The sequence below is a fragment of the Panthera onca genome, chromosome A1 (genome assembly GCF_046562875.1).
Source record: "Panthera onca isolate mPanOnc1 chromosome A1, mPanOnc1 haplotype 2, whole genome shotgun sequence".
NCBI classification, from domain to species: Eukaryota; Metazoa; Chordata; class Mammalia; order Carnivora; family Felidae; genus Panthera; species Panthera onca.
Window position 1 is genome coordinate 236,896,361 of NC_138339.1, and position 18,571 is coordinate 236,914,931.

The 18,571-nt window shown below is 42.6% G+C and overlaps 1 protein-coding gene and 1 pseudogene across 1 annotated transcript in view; both read right to left on the minus strand.

The window, feature by feature from the left end:
* Nucleotides 1–10,034, minus strand: part of LOC132680607 (host cell factor 1-like) — a 39,671-nt pseudogene extending 29,637 nt beyond the window's left edge.
* SGCG (sarcoglycan gamma) overlaps nt 1–18,571 on the minus strand; it is a 226,100-nt gene that overhangs the window by 190,446 nt on the left and 17,083 nt on the right. The gene's annotated exons all lie outside the window — the stretch shown is intronic.

Below are 18,571 nucleotides of genomic sequence, written 5' to 3' on the forward strand. Positions count from 1 at the left end.
TCCGGTGAGCCGATACTACAGTTCCCTAACTCCATTCATTTAATGTTGGCCGCACCTTTATCATGATCTGCACCATCCGTGGTGCTGCCTCCATGAACTTTGAACTCCAGCCAGCCTCTCAAAGGTGTTCTGTGCTTCAGCGTGCTAACACAAACCCGTCTCGGAGTATCAAGGAAACTGTAATTGATAATCGCATTTTCTTGCCACTTAAATCTACTATTGGGAGTTTTAGAGTCTGCCCCTGGAACAACACATCCTCCAACTATGTCTCCTTTTGAACACTTTAGGCAATTATCACTCCATTTCTGGAATGTGATCTCCTTGTGGTTGGTAACACCCCTGCTTTCCACACGCTGCCGTGAGTGGGAAGGCTGGTCAAGGGACCCCTGGGCGGAGTGAAAAGAGGAGTAGATTCGCCTATGGGAAGAATGTTTGTTCCTCGTCTGGGCAAGCCTGAAGAGCAACCTGGGAAAGTGTGATGTCAGGACGCTAGTTGCATTTTATTCAAAATCAACTGCGAATATTTATTCATAATACTGAACCACCGTGCGTGTGTAAGCCCGTTGTGCTTACTAAAACCAAAGCTCACACGTTGCATTTTATACGTAAAAAAGGAAAGGAGGAAAATGAATAAGTTAAATGAAGCGTCTTTAAAAGTGACAAAAAATATAAATGTAGAATTCTACAGTGGCATTTTAGAATTTTTCTCCTCGAGCGAAGAATGTTCTGTTGGAACTCTTGTTCGAATTGGATAAATTGCGTTCCTTGCTGGAATGGAAGGAAGTGGCGACAACCCTAAGCATGACCTCATGAGCCCTCAAATTATAGATGCCAGAGCCCCTCCCTGAAAGGAGTCTGCATGTATGGATTTCCTTGCAGTGCACGCCAACCAGAAAAACTCAGTATTGTTACCTAAGCGAGAAGCCATGTCATAGGTTTAACTCCCTCAGATTTTGGAGTTCATTATGGCAGCTAGTATTAATTGAACATAAATGGAAGTGAGTACCTTCTGGAAATTATCACGAGGGTCATAGCACACGTCCGTGTAAAGGACACAGTTGACGTGGTGGCACCGGAGCCGGTGATGTTCACACCGTTGCCCTGGATGCTGTCCACCCGTCCCTGGTCACAGATGGTGGGGGATCTTTGTTTGAGCTTATGTTGGAGGTGACAATCATGGCCATGGGCATGGTGCTTGTCTTGTGTGTCTCACAGGATGGTTGAGACATACCCTCTGTGTCCAGAAAGGAGCTGGCAGTGAAACACTGGCCTGGGGGTAGCAATAAGTCGTGCTGCCACCTTCAAGCTGGACTTGAGGGTCCTGTGGGAGAGGAGAGTATCAGGGAGCAGGGCACCAGGGCCGACTGATATGGTGGTACCAATGGAAGTGGTCTGGTGCATCTCACAGGGGCGGTGGGCAGGAAGCTAGCTGCTACCTACCCTCAGGCTTGCCCACAACCCCCAGTGGTGGGGGGGGGGGGTGTAGGTGGTGCCTGTCTCATGGGTCTCACAGGGTGGGTTGTAGCCCACCGGCATCTCAGTGCCAGGCTACGTGACACCGTCCCGGGGTTCCATGTTACCCTGCACCAAGTCAGCCGTGGTGACCTGCCATGGGCTGTTGTGTTGTAGGCGAGGCTAGATCGGACACAGGAAGGTCATGCACAGGCTGGACTTGACCTCCCTGGGCACTGTGATTGGAGGCACCTGGGTAGGCTGGGAGATAGGCTGCATGGTGATGGTGGGAATGGTGCACCCACCAAGCCTCATCACCGTGGTCTGTGCAACCAGCACGGTGACACCAGTGGGGGCTGATCACCTGGCTTGAAGGGATGGCAATGGTGCCCAAGGTAGTGATGGGCCAGGGAGGCTCCGGTGTGGTGGCCAGCAGCTCTGCAAGGCTGGTGGGAATGCTGCCTGTCCCTCTGCCGAGGGTTGTGACATCTGGGACGCTTTTTGTGATCAACACGGTGACGGCTGGCTTGATGGTGGAGACGGTGACAGTCGTGACCAGGTGAACATCCCTCAACGGGCACGGAGCAGAGGATAGTGCCTGCCTGGCTGTCCAGTGACCCTCTTTAGCACCACCTGGGTCACTCCGTGCTTCTCATGGCCAGGGCATTTTGAACAGCAGCAGTGATTTCGGTGGGTGCTCTTGTTCCTGAAGTCATCACCTTGGTGATGATGGTGGTGAAAAGGGACTTGATGTCAAGACTGCTGGTCCCGCCTGTGGCTGGTATGGGGATGGTCTCGATGATGGTGTTGTGTTGGGCTTGGCCTGCTGGAATGGCCAGGATGATGGGCTTAGTCCCAGCCCCACCGGCTCTCATGCCACTGATGACGGTGGTGGGCTTGCCATCTGCCGAGGTCCCCAGCTTCAGGACGGTCCCAGCTGATGGGGACCCTTTGATCCAGACTACCAATGTCACTTTGCCCAGATTGCAAGTCAGAGCGCCGCCTCCCGGGATAGAGATGGGGCTTTTCACCAGGGCGGTGGCGTTGATGACCCCACCCACCAGCGTGGTCGCTACCTGGCTTTGCCGGGCCATTATCATAGTCCCTGATGTGTGCACTTAAATGACAGGATGGGTGGACGTATGGACAGCAGAAGAGATGGACATCCTCACCTGGGCAGCTGCAGGTGTTTGAGTGGCTGGGTTGCTCACCATGACTGGTGAAGAGGCCACTTCAGTAGCCCAGAGAGTGGCGGGGCCAGGTGCCAGGTGTCAGAGCCATGGTTTTGATGATGGTGATGCTTGTGGGGACACTTGGCACTGTGAGTGCCAAGGAAGGAAGGCTTGCTGGCGGCAGCTGTGGTCGCTGGCCATTAGTGCCACCATCTCTCTCATTTTGGGGCTGTTGCTGATCACTGTTTCCTGGGCACTCTGTAGTGAAAACTGCTTTTTTTAAAAATATGAAATTGATTGTCAAATTGGTTTCCATACAACACCCAGTGCTTATCCCAACAGGTGCCCTCCTCCATACCCATCACCCACTTTCTGCTCCCTCCCACCCCCCATCAACCCTCAGTTTATTCTGTTTTTAAGAGTCTCTTATGGTTTGGCTCTCTCCCTCTCTAAATTTTTTTTCCTTCCCCTCCCCCCTGGTCTTCTGTTAAGTTTCTCAGGATGCGCATAAGACTGAAAACATATGGTATCTGTCTTTCTCTGTATGACGTATTTCAGCATCCTTTCTTAATGAAAACCCTCGAGAAAGTCGGGATAGAAGGAACATACTTAAACATCATAAAAGCCATTTACGAAAAGCCCACAGCTAATATCATCCTCAATGGGGAAAAACTGAGAGCTTTTGCCCTGAGATCAGGAACACGACAGGGATGTCCACTCTCACTGCTGTTGTTTAACATACTGTTGGAAGTGCTAGCATCACCAATCAGACAACAAAAGGAAATCAAAGACATCAAAATTGGCAAAGATGAAGTCAAACTTTCACTTTTTGCAGATGACATGATATTATACATGGAAAATCCGATAGACTCCACCAGAAGTCTGCTAGAACTGATACATGAATTCAGCAAAGTCGCAGGATACAAAATCAATGTACAGAAATCAGTTGCATTCGTATACACTAATAATGAAGCAACAGAAAGACAAATAAAGAAACTGATCCCATTCACAATTGCACCAAGAAGCATATAATACCTAGGAATAAACCTAACCAAAGATGTAAAAGATCTCTATGCTGAAAACTATAGAAAGCTTATGAAGGAAACTGAAGAAGACACAAAGAAATGGAAAAACATTCCATGCTCATGGATTGGAAGAATAAATATTGTTAAAATGTCAATAGTACCCAAAGCAGTCTACACATTCAATGCAATCCCAATCAAAATTGCACCAGCATTTTTCTTAAAGCTAGAACAAGCAATCCTAAAATTTGAATGGTACCACAAAAGACCCCAAATAGCCAAAGTAATATTGAAGAAGAAAACCAAAGCAGGAGGCATCACAATCCCAGACTTTAGCTTCTACTACAAAGCTGTAATCATCAAGACAGCATGGTATTGGCACAAAAACAGACACATAGACCAATGGAATAGAATAGAGACTCCAGAATTGGACCCACAAAAGTATGGCCAACTAATCTTTGACAAAGCAGGAAAGAATATCCAATGGAAAAAAGACAGTCTCTTTAGCAAATGGTGCTGGGAGAACTGGACAGCAACATGCAGAAGAATTAAACTAGACCACTTTCTTACACCATTCACAAAAACAAACTCAAAATGGATAAAGGACCTGAATGTGAGACAGGAAACCATCAAAACCCTAGAGGAGAAAGCAGGAAAAAACCTCTCTGACTTCAGCCGCAGTAATTTCTTACTGGACACATCTCCAAAGGCAAGGGAATTAAAAGCAAAAATGAACTATTGGGACCTCATGAAGATAAAAAGCTTCTGCATTGCAAAGGAAACAATCAACAAAACTAAAAGGCAACTGACGGAATGGGAAAAGATATTTGCAAATGACATATCGGGCAAAGGGCTAGTACCCAAAATCTATAAAGAACTCACCAAACTCCGCACCCGAAAGGCAAATAATCCAGTGAAGAAATGGGCAGAAAACATGAATAGACACTTCTCTAAAGAAGACATCTGGATGACCAACAGGCGCATGAAACGATGCTCAACGTCACTCATCATCAGGGAAATACAAATGAAAACCACACTGAGATACCATCTCACGCCTGTCAGAGTGGCTAAAATGAACAACTCAGGAGACTATAGATGCTGGCGAGGATGTGGAGGAACGGGAACTCTCTTGCACTGTTGGTGGGAATGCAAACTGGTGCAGCCGCTCTGGAAAACAATGTGGAGGTTCTTCAAAAAATTGAAAATACAACTACCCTATGACCCAGCAATAGCACTGCTAGGAATTGACCCAGGGGATACAGGAGTGCTGATGCATAGGGGCACTTGTACCCCAATGTTTATAGCAGCACTTTCACCAATAGCCAAATTATGGAAAGAGCCTAAATGTCCATCAACTGACAAATGGATAAAGATGTGGCTTATATATACAATGGAATACTATTTGGCAGTGAGAAAGAATGAAATATGGCCTTTTGTAGCGATGTGGATGGAAATGGAGAGTGTTATGCTAAGTGAAAACTGCTTTTAATAAAGGGATGAGAAACTTCTACATTGTTAGATTGAGTGATTAGATGCGATTAGAGATTATTTCCTGTCTTCCAATAGATACACATAGACTTTCCCAGTTCTGTTTGTCAAGAAGGCCACATGCAGGGCTTTACAGAACCATCTGTGTCATAAATCAAGTGTCTGTGTGTGGGTTTATCTGGGGTCTCTCACTTCTGTCTCATTGGTCTGCCTATCTCTGCACCCAGTGCCAGACTCCTTATTTACCATAGTTTAAAAATAAATCTTGATGTCTGTTAGGGCACATCCCTTTTCTTCTCTTTTGGCTACTCTCGGTCCTTCACATTCCCACATAAGTTTTCGAACCAGCTGCCAATTTCATAAAAGAACCTAAAGGGATTTTGAACGATAGTTCATTGAATCTATAAATCAATATGGAGAGAATTCACATCTTTACAATATTGTCTCTTCCAATTTATGACCATGATATATCTTTTATTCTTCTACATCAGTTTTTTCTCTTGATGTTTTATAATTTTCTGTGTAGAAGCTTTCCACATTCAATTAGATTTATTTCACATTATTTAAAATATTTTTTAACATTTATTTATTTTTGAGAGACAGAGAGAGACAGAGCATGAGCAGGGAAGGGGCACAGAGAGAGGGAGACACAGAATCGGAAGCAGGCTCCAGGTTCTGAGCTGTCAGCACAGAGCCTGACGTGGGGCTCGAACCCATGAACTGTGAGATGATGACCTGAGCCGAAATCGGATGCTTAACCCACTGAGCCACCCAGGCGCCCCTATTTCAAATTATTTTTAAAAGTTAAAAAAAATTCTTTTGTTTTGGATATTTAGACAAAAATTAATTTTTAATATTGGTCTTACATAAAATAAACTTACTGAACTCATATATTCCTTTTAGTAACTATTTATGGATAGTTTTGGATTCTGTGTGCATAATCATATTACCTACATAAGATGATTATATTCGTGCATTTCTTTTTTTTAAGTCTTTTTATTTATTTTGAGAGAGAAAGGGGGATGGTGCAGAGAGAGAGGGAGAGGATCCCAAGCAGGCTCTGAGCTATCAGTGTAGAGCCTGACATGGGGCTGGATCCCATGAACTGCAAGATCATGACCTGAACTGAAATCAAGAGTCAGATGCTTAACTGACTGAGCCACCCAGGCACACTCCTGCATTTCCAATCACTGTATCTGATTTCTTTTTCTTGCTTTACTGCATTGGCTAAGATCTCCAATACAATGGTGAATGGAAGGGGAGATAATGGGCATCCCAGTTTGTTTCCCAACCTCAAATAGAAGTATAAAGCATTCCACCATTGCGTATAATGTTTTCATAGTTATGTTCTTTCAGACGAAAGAAACTTCCTTCTATTTCTAGTTGCTAAGAGCTTTTAACAATCAATGTTGAATTTTTTTCAAATGTTTTTCTGCATAGATTGAGATCCTATGAATTTTATCCTTTATCTTATTCTATTTTATTCCACTTAATTTTCTTCTTTATAAAGTGCATTATTTGATTTTTTTTCCCCCAAGGAGAAGCCAACTTTGTGTTTCTAAAGTAAGTTCAGCTTGGTCACTCATATTACCCTTTATGTATAAATGGGTTCGGTTTGCAGATACTTTAAGAGTTTGGCATGTATGTTCATATAGGAGATCAGCCTAGTTTTTAATATTATAGTGTCCTGTTCCACTTTTGCAGCCAAGGTTTTGCAGCTTTCATAAAACGAGCTAGAATGGGTATGTTCCCTGCCTAGCCTCTGAAAGGATCTGTACAGAATTGGCCCTAATGTCTCCCTAAATGTACATCATTGCTGGAGTGTTCTGGACTGCTCTGACATCAATGGGCACTCTACCCCGGCATACTTGGAAGATCAAAGATTTCAGTAAAGGGGCCTTATTTACAGGAAATGGAACCCACTCTTGCTGCACCTGTGCCACTAGAAAACGGATCCTTGGCTAATTGAATTATATTGTTGTCTCCCTCTTAAAAGAAGCGTAAATTTATTGGATGCTTACTTTAAGTCAGGCCCTCTAAGAATTTTACCTCTACTATCTCACTTAATCCCTTAAGAAAACTAAAAGAGCCTGTGGTTTGCTGATGAGGAGGCCGAGGCACAGAGAGGCCAGAAAACTCCACGCAGGACAGAGCTGGGGAGCGGCGGAGGCAGGTTTCCTGGAATCAGAGCCTACACCCCTCATCGCTGGCTGATGCACCTTGCTTTGGCTTAGACTGTTGCTTTTTTTCTTCTCTATTGAATTGACTCCTCTGCTCACTTATTTCCCATTTTTCTAAATACTGTATCTAACACATGCCTTCCCAGTCAAATTTGCCGTGATTAATGCTTTGCCCAAATTCTGTGTTTCAATGTATGGTATTTTATTTCCACTCACTGCTGAATAGTTGTTAATTTTAATTTTGAGTTTTCCTCTGTCTTGAGCTATTTAGAAGAATGGTTTGACATTTTTTTTCCATGGAAAGTCTCTTTGGGGCTAGCCTTTGGTTGTGTACTGCCTGGTTTTGTAACCTTGTAATCAGAACTTGGCTGTGTAATTTCTGCCTTGAGCACTTTTTCCTTTAGAATTTTTTAGTAACCTAACATCTGGCTAATCATTGCAAGTGTCCTGTGGTGTTTGAAAAGAATGTATTTTCTATTTGTTTGTTACACGACTCTCTCTACATATCTATCGCAGCAAGCTGAATATTCGTGATATTCGAATTCTTAATACTGTCATTTTTTCCCCCAGGTTATTTGCCATTTTCTGAGAGGGATTTTTCCTTCTCCCTCCTCGGATCTAGTTTGCCAGCCTCTCTTTGTATGTTTAAAAATATTTGCTGTCTATATTTCAATGCTATGTTTAGTCCTTAATGTTTTTTTGACGTCTTGATGAAGTGTGCCTTTTATCAATATGAAACACTTGTCCTCTTCACGCTCAATATGTGACTTTTCTTCAATTTTGTCAAATATTCATTTTTAGGAAAGCCTGTCTGTTGACTGCTCCTCTCAGCCTGGATTTCCAGTGGGGCTTTATCTCACAGAGGTCTTCCAGAACCTGTTAGGACATAAATCCTTTTCTAAAACCTTTCTCAGGCTCCTGCGGGGAAAGCAGGGGCATAGATCTGCAATCCCTCAAGCGTTGTGTTTTCTTTCCCTTTTTTTCTCTTTGTTTTTTCCACCCTGCCTATATTATGTTTTGCTAGGTATTAACTTCCAAATGTGGACAGGTCTGTTCAGGCGAAGCCTGCACGGCTACATTCCACGGGCCCTTGGGCGACTTACCGGAACCTTCTCTTTCCTTCTGTTTCTTGTTGGCACCTCCTGGTGCACAGCCCCGGTTTTCTTCTCTTGCCTCAAAGGAGTAATAACTAGAAAGGGATAATAATAGAAATGATTATTCCTCCAGTAATGTTTCATACAACCCTCTATTCTAGCGCCCATAGTCTGTGCATTATTTTTTAACAGTGTCATCCATTAAATTAGAAGTCCTTAGTCACAGGAACCGGGCCGAACCACCTTTATGGTCCTTTACGAGTAGCGTGATGCCCGGCACACAGGCACTCAATAAATGGGACAGGTGAGGCACGTGTAGATAGATGAATGCGTTCGTAAACACCCAACATAGAAGGCCGCGGGAGACGTAAATATAATGAACCAGGCTTCCTTGCTCGTGCCCTCAGCCTCTCAAATCTGTTCTTCACATAACGACCAGGAAGATTCTTCTAAAACTTAAGTCTGATCTTACCACCTCTCTGTTCAACATCTGGTTTCAGGGACTCCCTATCTCACTCCAGGCGAAAGCTAGTGCATCCCTAAGGAATGCTTAACTGAACTAAATTAAAGCTTAGAACCAGCGTGGAATCATGGGAAGACAGTAACAATGGTCTGATTCCCTTTCAAAAATTCTGTCATTTTGTCATCTACACTTACAAACTTGAGCGTCTGTTAATATTTTAAATGCCTCTGACATTTTGACGCTATAGGACGGTATTTTGACCTTGTCCCGTGGTGCCCAATACAACGTGTTGTCATCTCCGTCCACTCCTTCCACAGCCCGCCCGGGCTATGCTGGCCTCCCTGATTTGCCTTGAGCAACCCGAGCAGACTGCAACCAACACGATTCTGCATTTGCTCGCCCTCTGCCCAGCGTGTACTCTTCCGGCCCGAGAGCCACATGGCTTGTTCTCTCGCCCTGTCCTAACCGCTGCTGGAATGTCACCTTTCCTGAGAATCCTATCCCAACACAGTGCGCCCGTGTCTCTCTGACCGCGTTGATTTCCTTACACTCTGTGGCGCCGCCCGACTCGGTAGGTACATGGTTGTTTATTTCCTCCTCCTGGAATGTGAGCTGCACGACAAAAAAAGACACCCATCTGGTTTTTCACTGCTGCATCCCAAGGGCTTAGTGAATGGTAGATGTAATTTTTGAATGAACCAATACAAGTATTTGCTTGGTTTTGGTGGCTACTGCTATATTGGCCATAGTCACGCGTACTGCGATCGTAGCCATACCCATGTCAGGAAGGAGCTGGGACACTGGTCGCTGGGTGTCAATACCGCTGGGGAGAATTCGGGCTTGCAGCCATGGCAGGGCAGGCTGGCAGCGACGTGTCCTTACCCGCACTCCCCATGAGCCATGGGCTTGGTCGTCCGTGGACAAGCGAGGACCGTGGGCTTGAAACACAGACCCGAGAGAAGGATGCTGCGAAGCGTGCAGTCTCCGGTTTCGTGGCAAAAAGGTGTTAGGGGAGCAAGACCGACCTCGAATATGGTGTCCGCCCCATGTCCACTTCTCGCATTCACGTTGCCATGGGCAGTAAAGCACGTGAAAAGTTTTACTTGCGTTTCGTTCAAATGTAAGTCTGCTATTTCACAGGCCAGGACTTTGGTGACATGCATGCAGGGGTCCCCAGACGATCTTTCCCCCCCTCAGCTTGCAACCCCAGTATGGCCCCTGATGATTCCCAGTATAATTAAGGGAGTGAATTAAAGGATATGCATCGGGCATCCTCAAGAAATGCTTAGTTGGACTAGGTTAAAGCTTAGAGCCAAGTGTGGAATCATGGGAAGACAAGAAAAATGGTCTCATTCTGGCTGAAAAATCCTGTAGTTTTGTCTTCTACCCTTACAAACGTGAGCATCTGTTAATATTTTAAATATCTATGATATTTTGACTCTGTCGGATGGTATTTTGACACGTAGGCTGAATTTCCTAATGGACTAGTAATCGATAAGAAAACTGGAATTAAATGATCAGTGAAGTAATAGAGAGCAAGTTGATCTTAAATCTCGTCCTGTATCTCACATTTGTTGAGAATTTACAGGATACCCGGGGACCACAAGGGTGCGCTTAATTAAGAGTATTAATTAATAATGATTTGATTAATTATTAACGAGGGGACTAAGGGTGTTCTTATTAACTCGGTGGAGTTGGTAATACTTCAGCAACCCTGAAAGTTACATGGTAATATTGTCTCCATTTCACCTTGAGGACAGAGAGTCAGAAAAAGGTTTGGCCAAGGGAGGAGCTGGAACGGCATCGTAAGTAACTGCAGCACAGAATCTGTTCTACCCTGGGGTTTCTCTTGCAATCGGTAGGCTGGCGGCCTTGAGAAGAGCTGAATTCCATCATGCTTAACAGGCTTGAGAAAAAATGCACAGGAACCCGTTGATTCAGGTTGTGAAAACGTTCTCAGGGTCTGGAGCTAACGGCGACTGGGAAGAATTCCAGAGATGGTGAGGAAAATGCAGGGAAGGCACAAATCTCTCAGAGCGCCTTTGAAAGGATGACCGTGAGTTGATGTCTGTCCCTGAGTAATAATTTGATCCTTCAAGGGAGGCGACTGTATATACGAAACCATGATAAAGCCACATCTTTCTTGTTTTCCTGAAGTCGGTATAAACCAAAGTATTTTTCTTGTACATATTCTACTAAAAGTCTGTAATTAATCTTCAAAGTTGACTGTTGCAAAGAGTTTTAATTAGTCAGCATGCATGGTACGAATGTATCAGATTAATACCGGTGCAGCAGAGTCCCGCCTGGCCCTTGGGGAAAGGGTGAGATGTGGTTTGACCCAAACCACAGGAGAAATTGAGATGGAGAGGTTTACTGCTCACAGGTGCTGCAGGAAGTAGCCGGAGCCACCCGGGAAAGGTCAAGGCTGGTTCCAACAGAGAGAGAGAGGCAGAGTGTGAGTGGGGGAGGAGCAGAGAGAGAAGGAGACCCAGAATCCGAAGCAGGCTCCAGGCTCCGAGCTGTCGACACAGAGCCCAACTCGGGGCCCGAACTCATGAACCGCGAGATCATGCCCTGAGCTGAAGTTGAGCATTTAACTTGGAGCCACCCAGGTGCCCCAAGAGTCCTAGCTCTTAAAAAATCTTACACTTCGAAAAGATACTTGCCTCATTTCTTAGTTACTATTTATGCGTTTGGCTACTGTTACCTTTTGTAGCTTCTCCCAGGGACGTGTTTGGTATTTGTCATTACAGATGCCCCACTTGTCACTAACTTGTCGATTGTAATTGTGTTTATGAATGCAGTAGGCTCCCCATCTCAGTTGTGAATTGTTTTCCCGGAACTTAGTACCAAGGTTAGAAAGGATGGTGATCAAGGTGTGTTTGTCAAAGTAAATAAATAAATAAAAGACTCATAGGCAGTATCTTTGTTGTTAACTCTGACCTACGTACTATTATTGTCTATTACTGTCTGTTATTGTCTATTATTACCTTGCTATTATTATCTATCTGTTGGCAGTATCTAATAAACCCCTTCACGACCCTTTATACAGTTCTTAGCACCAGCGAAAGAGAGTTTCAGGCACACAGCACCGAATGGTGAGTCCACAGTGTATGAGCAGGCCTTGCTCACCACAAATATCGTGACCGTTTGTCACCATACAACACTGTGAAAACACCACTGACCACGTTCTCTGTGCGGTGCCTTCCAGCCCGGCGACGGATTCATTTCGTAACTGTACCTCCTGCTCCCCTCTGCCCATTTTGCCCATCCCCCCCACCCCCTCCCCTCTGGCAGCCATGGGTCTGTTGTCTGTCATTTATAGGTCTGATTCATTCTTTACAGTAAGACTGAGGAAGGTGAATTGTTTGCGCAGGTTGAGTGCCTTGCTCAAGGTCGGGCAATGAATTTATGATGAGTCGGGATATGGACTGACACCTCTTAACCTCATGCTTTCAAACACACCACAAGATCTTGAAATAATTCTTCCCGTGGTCTTAAATGTCACTGATGGGAGATAGCTGTATGACACTGATTTTTTTTTTTTTTTTTTTAGTTTTTATTTAAATTCCAGTGAGTTAACATAGAGGGTAGTATTTGTTTCAGGGATACAGTTTAGTGATACAGCACTTCTTACAACACTCAGTGACACTGAACTTTAATGTGCAGTCTGTGGCTTGTTCCAGGACCTCTCTGCTTGATACATCTCAAAGGCCTCCCAATATTTTTTTTTCAGTTAAAAACATTTTTTATGTTTGTTTATTTTTAAGACAGAGAGACAGAGCGTGAGTGGGTGAAGGGCAGAGAGAGAGGGAGACACGGAATCCGAAGCAGGCTCCAGGCTCCGAGCTGTCAGCGCAGAGCCTGATGTGGGGACCGAACTCACGAATTGTGAGATCATGATCTGAGCTGAAGTTGAGCATTTAACCGACAGAGTCACCCAGGCACCCCAAAGGCATCCCAATAATTAATACCAGGAATAAAGTTTTGATGGCAATGTTAGTATTACTTATGTACTCTCTATGAACTAACTGGTGTCTCACAGAGATGTATTACATGTTGAATTGCATTTTTCTTTGTGAAAACAATGTGAGTGTTTTGAATTATTCAAACCATCTTTATGCTTTTTAAAACAAAATGTAATTCCATTTTTCTATTATTTTATTTCTTACAGAGATCAACAATGTTCAAAATGGTTGATTAACAAAACATTTAGTAGACTATTTTAGGGTATTTACATAGGGTAACACAAGCAAGGTTTTCCTCTCCAAAAGTGAGATAAGTATATAAATGCATTTATCACTTTAGGTGAACTCAGCATGGCCTTCCTTGAGCTTCGTGCTAGAACAAAACAAATGCGGTTGCTAGTAGATGAAGAAGAGTGATGTAGCAGAAAAACTAACTTCTATTTCTTCCCCTCCTTCTCTTTCTCTTCCTTCTGTTAATCAATCTATCATCTATCTATGATCGATCTATTATCTATCTATCTATCTATCTATCTATCTATCTATCTATTATCTATCTACCTATCTATTATCTATCTACCTATCTATTATCTATCTATCATTTATCTATCATCTATCTATTATCTATCTATCTATCATCTATCTATCTATCATTTATCTATCATCTATCTATCATCTATCTATCTATCTATATCTATCTATCTATCTATCTATCTCTCTATCTCTCTATTTATCTATCTATCATCTATCATCCATCCATCCTGCTAGCTTATCCTTCTTTTGGTATTTGTATTTCTTTCTGTCTTCCTTTCTTCCTTTCTGAAATTCATTTAAAAAACCTGTTGGTAACACTTCCAATTCTGACAAACTTCTGGTGTTTCACGTGAAAAGAATGGTTTTAGGAAGTCCTACATCAAAAGAGAATATCCTGGGAACCCTTAGGTTAGCTTAAAGTAGACATAGGTACACTGCTTTAGAAGATGCTTGTCAAACAATTTTAAACAGTAAATTCTGAAACTATAAGAGGAAGATGGGGTATACAGAATTTTCCACACTTACCTGACCATGCAACTATTTACGTTTCTCATAACACTCTTCAAAGGAACACCAACTGGGAAAATGTGTGTCTGTGAAATCAAGCTTAGTAATTACATGACACAAATGCTTTGAATTCTGACAAGTTTTTTATACTGCAATTTTCATTAATGATTGTTTCTTCTGGTATTTCTAACAAGCCTTGGTTTGCATTAATTTGAAATCATTCATTCTATCTGCTGCAGAATATAGACTATTTGACTTCATCAAATATTGTACCATTTATGTATTGAAAATATACTACTTTACTTGATTATTTGTGTCTTGAATTATATATTTTTAAACAACTCACCTTGAAATAATTATGGGTTCACAGGAAGTTACAAAAAAACCCTACAAGGATGCCTACACCCAGTTTCCCCAGTGCTAACATCTTGCACACCTACCGTATAGTAACAAGATAAGAAAATGGGCATTAGTATAATGCACAGAGCTTGTTCAAATTTTCCTGGTTCTAAGTACTCTCATTTGTGTGTGTGTGTGTGTGTGTGTGTGTACAAGTCTGTGCAATGTTATCCCTATGTGGATTCACCACAATCAAGATAAAGAGCTGTTCTACCTTCACAAAGCGCTCTTTGCTACCCCCCATAGCCAGGTCCACCCCCTCTCCCCATTTTCTTCCTAATCACTGCCAACTACTGTTGTCCATTTCCATAATTGGATATTTTGAGAATTTTACATAAATGCAACCGTACAGTATGGAACCTTCTGAGATTGGCTTTTTTCACTCAGCACAATCCCTCTGAAATCCATCCACAACATGGGTATCAACACATTAACGCTCATTAGTTTCTACGGTTGAGTAGTATTCCATGGTGTGGATGGACCATGGCTTATTTGATGATTTTTTGAAGGACATGTGGATTATTTCTAGTTTGGCCTTTTGTTTTTAATTTTTTAATGTTTATTTTTGAGAGAGAGTGCGTGCATGCGCACAAGCAGTGGGGGAGGTGGGGGGGGTGGGGGGTTGGGGTGTGGGTGCGAGCATCTGAAGCAGTCTCTGTGCTGAGAGCAGAGAGCTTGATCTGGGGCTTGAACCCATTAACGGGTTCAAGATCATGACCTAAGCCGAAGTCAGATGCTCAACCAACTGAGCCACCCAGGCGCCGCTCTAGCTCGGTCTTTCAAGAATAAAGCTTATATAAAGGGGCACCTGGGTGGCTCAGTTTGTGGAGTGGTCGACTTCAGCTCAGGTCACGATCTAGTGGCTTGAGCCCAGAGTTGGCTCTGTGCTGACAGCTCAGAACCTGGAGCCTGCTTCTGATTCTGTGTCTCCCTCTCTCTCTCTGCCCCTCCCCACTTGTGCTCTGTCTCTCTGTCTCTCAAAAATAAATAAATGTTAAAAAATAAAAAAGAAAACAAATAAGAAAGCTTATATAAACACTCCCACACAGGTTTTTGTGTGAACGTAACTCTTCATTTACCTGTGATTAATGCCCAGAGTGTAACTGTGGGCTCGTAGGGTAGTTTATGGTTTTAAGAAGTTTCCAAACTGTTTTCCAGAGTGGCTGTACTATGCTATTTCCACCAGCAACCAGTGAGTGATCCAACTTCTCTGCATCCTCAGCAGCATTAGCTGTTACCGCTATTTTTTATTTTAACCATTCTGATCAGTGTGGCACGATATCTTATTTTGGTTTCCCGTTTCCCTAATGGCTAATGATGCTGAAAATCTTTTCTTGTACACGGTTGCCATCTTCTCTGGTGACCTCTATGTTTTGCTCAGTTTCTAATTGGATTCAGTTTTTTCAGTGTTGAGTTTTGAGAGTACTTTATAGACTTTACACTTTAGATGCAAGTTTTGTCAGATGTATAGTTTGTAAATATTATTTCTACCCGTTTTACGACTCATCCTCTTATCCTCTTTACAGAGCGTTTGGCAGAGCAAAAGTTTTAAATTTTGGTGATTTCCAATCAAATTGTATTTTAATTGCAACATTATTACTTTTAAAAACTTCACTTGATATAATGTACCCTTTTGGTTTTGCCAAAAGTTACTCTTCCTTATTATAAAGCATTTTAAAAAGCACAATTTTTAAAACCCTATAAATTCTATTCAAATTAGCCATCATTAGCATTTTTGGGAATAGACTCAATCTCTCTGCATATATTCATATCCATGTGAAACAGAGAAGTAATTTACAAGAATGACTTTTTTAACTTTTTTAACTTTAAATGACTTTTTTAACTTTAAAAAAACATTAAGTTCATTTTTATTCAAATTCCAAAGACAGGCAACCGAAGTGAAAATATGAGATAGGTTGAGCTTTAGATAAATTTTCATTTGCATTAGGGAATTTGAGTGTAAAGGATCCTAAGTGACCCCTTTACAAATAACAAAAAGGTCATGACCCTTGAACCACATGGGTTTGACTGTGGGTTCACTAACACATGCATTTTTTTATAGTGCACTACTGAAATGTATTTTCTCTTCCTTATGATTTTCTTTTTTTTTTACATGTTTGTTTCTTTTGAGAGAGAGAGAAAGAGAGAGTGCAAGCAGGAGAGGGGCAGAGAGGGAGGGAGAGAGACAATCCAAAGCAGGCTCTGTGCTGTCAGGGCAGAGTCGGACCCAGGGCTTGATCTCACAAACTGTGAGCTCGTGAGCTGAGCGGAAATTAAGAGTTGGATGCTTAACCGACTGAGCCAACCAGGTGCCCCTCTTTCTTATGATTTTCTTAATAACATTCGCTTTTCCCTAGCTTACTTTATTGTAGGAATACAGTATACAAAACATAATATTCAGGGGCACCCGGATGCCTCAATCGGTTAAGCGTCCGACTTCGGCTCAGGTCGTGATCTCAGGGTTTGTGGGTTTGAGCCCCGCGTCGGGCTCTGTGCTGACAGCTCGGAGCCTGGAGCCTGCTTCCGATTCTGTGTCTCCCTCCCTCTCTGCCCCTCCCCTGCTCACGCTCTGTCTCTCTGACTCTCAAAAATAAATAAAGCGTTTAAAAAAATTGAAAACATGTGACATGCAAAATGTGTTAATCGACTGTGTATGTTATTACTGAGGCTTCCGATCAACGGTAGGCTATTAGTAGTTCAGGTTTGGGGAGTCCAAAGTCTTATGCAGATCTTTGACTGCTTGGGGGTCAGCACCCCTCCCCCCTGTACTGTTCAAGGGTCAACTGTATTTTCTTTTATTATAGATTTCAATTTGACTATATCGATTGGCTCCATCCTATGAAGGTAATAATCACCCCTTTTGTATATCCTTCTGTTTCTTTCTCCCGAATTCCTATTTTTATTACTTTTGTACAACTGATAACACCTTTACAGTGGGTACATTCTGTGCTATAACCCTAACACCCACAGGGTGTCAGCTGGCTTCTCTTTTGGCGGTTCCACGGTAGGATCCTATTTTGTGAAAATGTTGCTCCTGTGACCCCCCACGGGCTGGATGCAGTCACTCCAGTCAAACGCCAGTGGCTGTGCCAGTTTTTCATCCCTGATCTTTACTTTCAGGGAATCTGTACGCTTCTCGAGTGTGCACGAGAGAGCATGGCCCTCTCCTATAATGTGTGTCTTTCTCTCCGTCTTTTCCAGACTTCAGATGCTCACTCTGTGTCACGCTTTGAGGCCGAGGCTGTCCCTTGAGGAAAGGGAGATCATATTTCTTAAGTAATTCCTGCAGCATTTGTTAATTTTGGTAATCGAGTTACTCCCACCCCCCCATTCTTCCACAGCTCTTTCTTTGGTCGTGATGTGTAGGGGCATGTGTCTTGTATTCAGGGATGGGAAGAATTGTATCAAGAAAGCAGAGGTGGGAAACAGGTGGACGTAGCAAGGCTTCCACAGGCAAGCGTTTTGTTCATTCTCGTGAGGTCTTTTTTTTTTTTTTTCTCCCAAGCCAGGAATTTAGTTTACTAATTATGCTATTTTTATCTATTCTACCTCATTAGTTTATCCCTTCATTTATTTTCATGATGTCCTCCCTTGTATTTTCTTGAGGATTCCTTTGTTGGCTTTGTTTTCCCATTTTTTTGAGATGAGCATTTAATATGTTTATTTTCATTCTTTCATTTTTCCTGGTAAGTGTTCAGTGCTATGGCATCTCTCCTTGTTGCTTTAAATGTGTCCCGTAGATTTGGAAATACAATGCTGTGTTATGATTATTTTTAACAGATATTTTGTTATTTCAGTTTGTATTTCTTCTGTCGCCCAAGAGTTGTTTAATAGATTTTAAATACCCAGGGTAAAGTCTCATTTTCATTTTAGTTTTTATTAATACTTTCCAAATTTATTGCATTGTGGTGAGAACTGTTTCCTATAATATTTCTACATTATTCAACTTAACTAATGTTTTCCTTGTAGCCTGGAGACGATCCATTGTTGTGAATGTTTCAAGAGTATGGAACTTTCTCTTAAAGTTGAGTATATATCTATAAGGTCTCCTTGTTGATTACATTGTTTAAGTATTCTGTCTGCTTGTATCTTTTTGTTCATTTTATCTGTCTTGGCCAAGAGTGATCTTTGAGTGTCTCCTCTTATTAGCATGTCATGGGTCTATGACTCTTTGAATCTCTTGTACTTTTCGCATCGTAGGGTGCTTGCTATATTATTTCGGATACGAATATTTCTCAGTGCATAATCACCCTTGTGAATTACAGCTTTTAGCATTAAAAAGTGCCTTTCTTCAT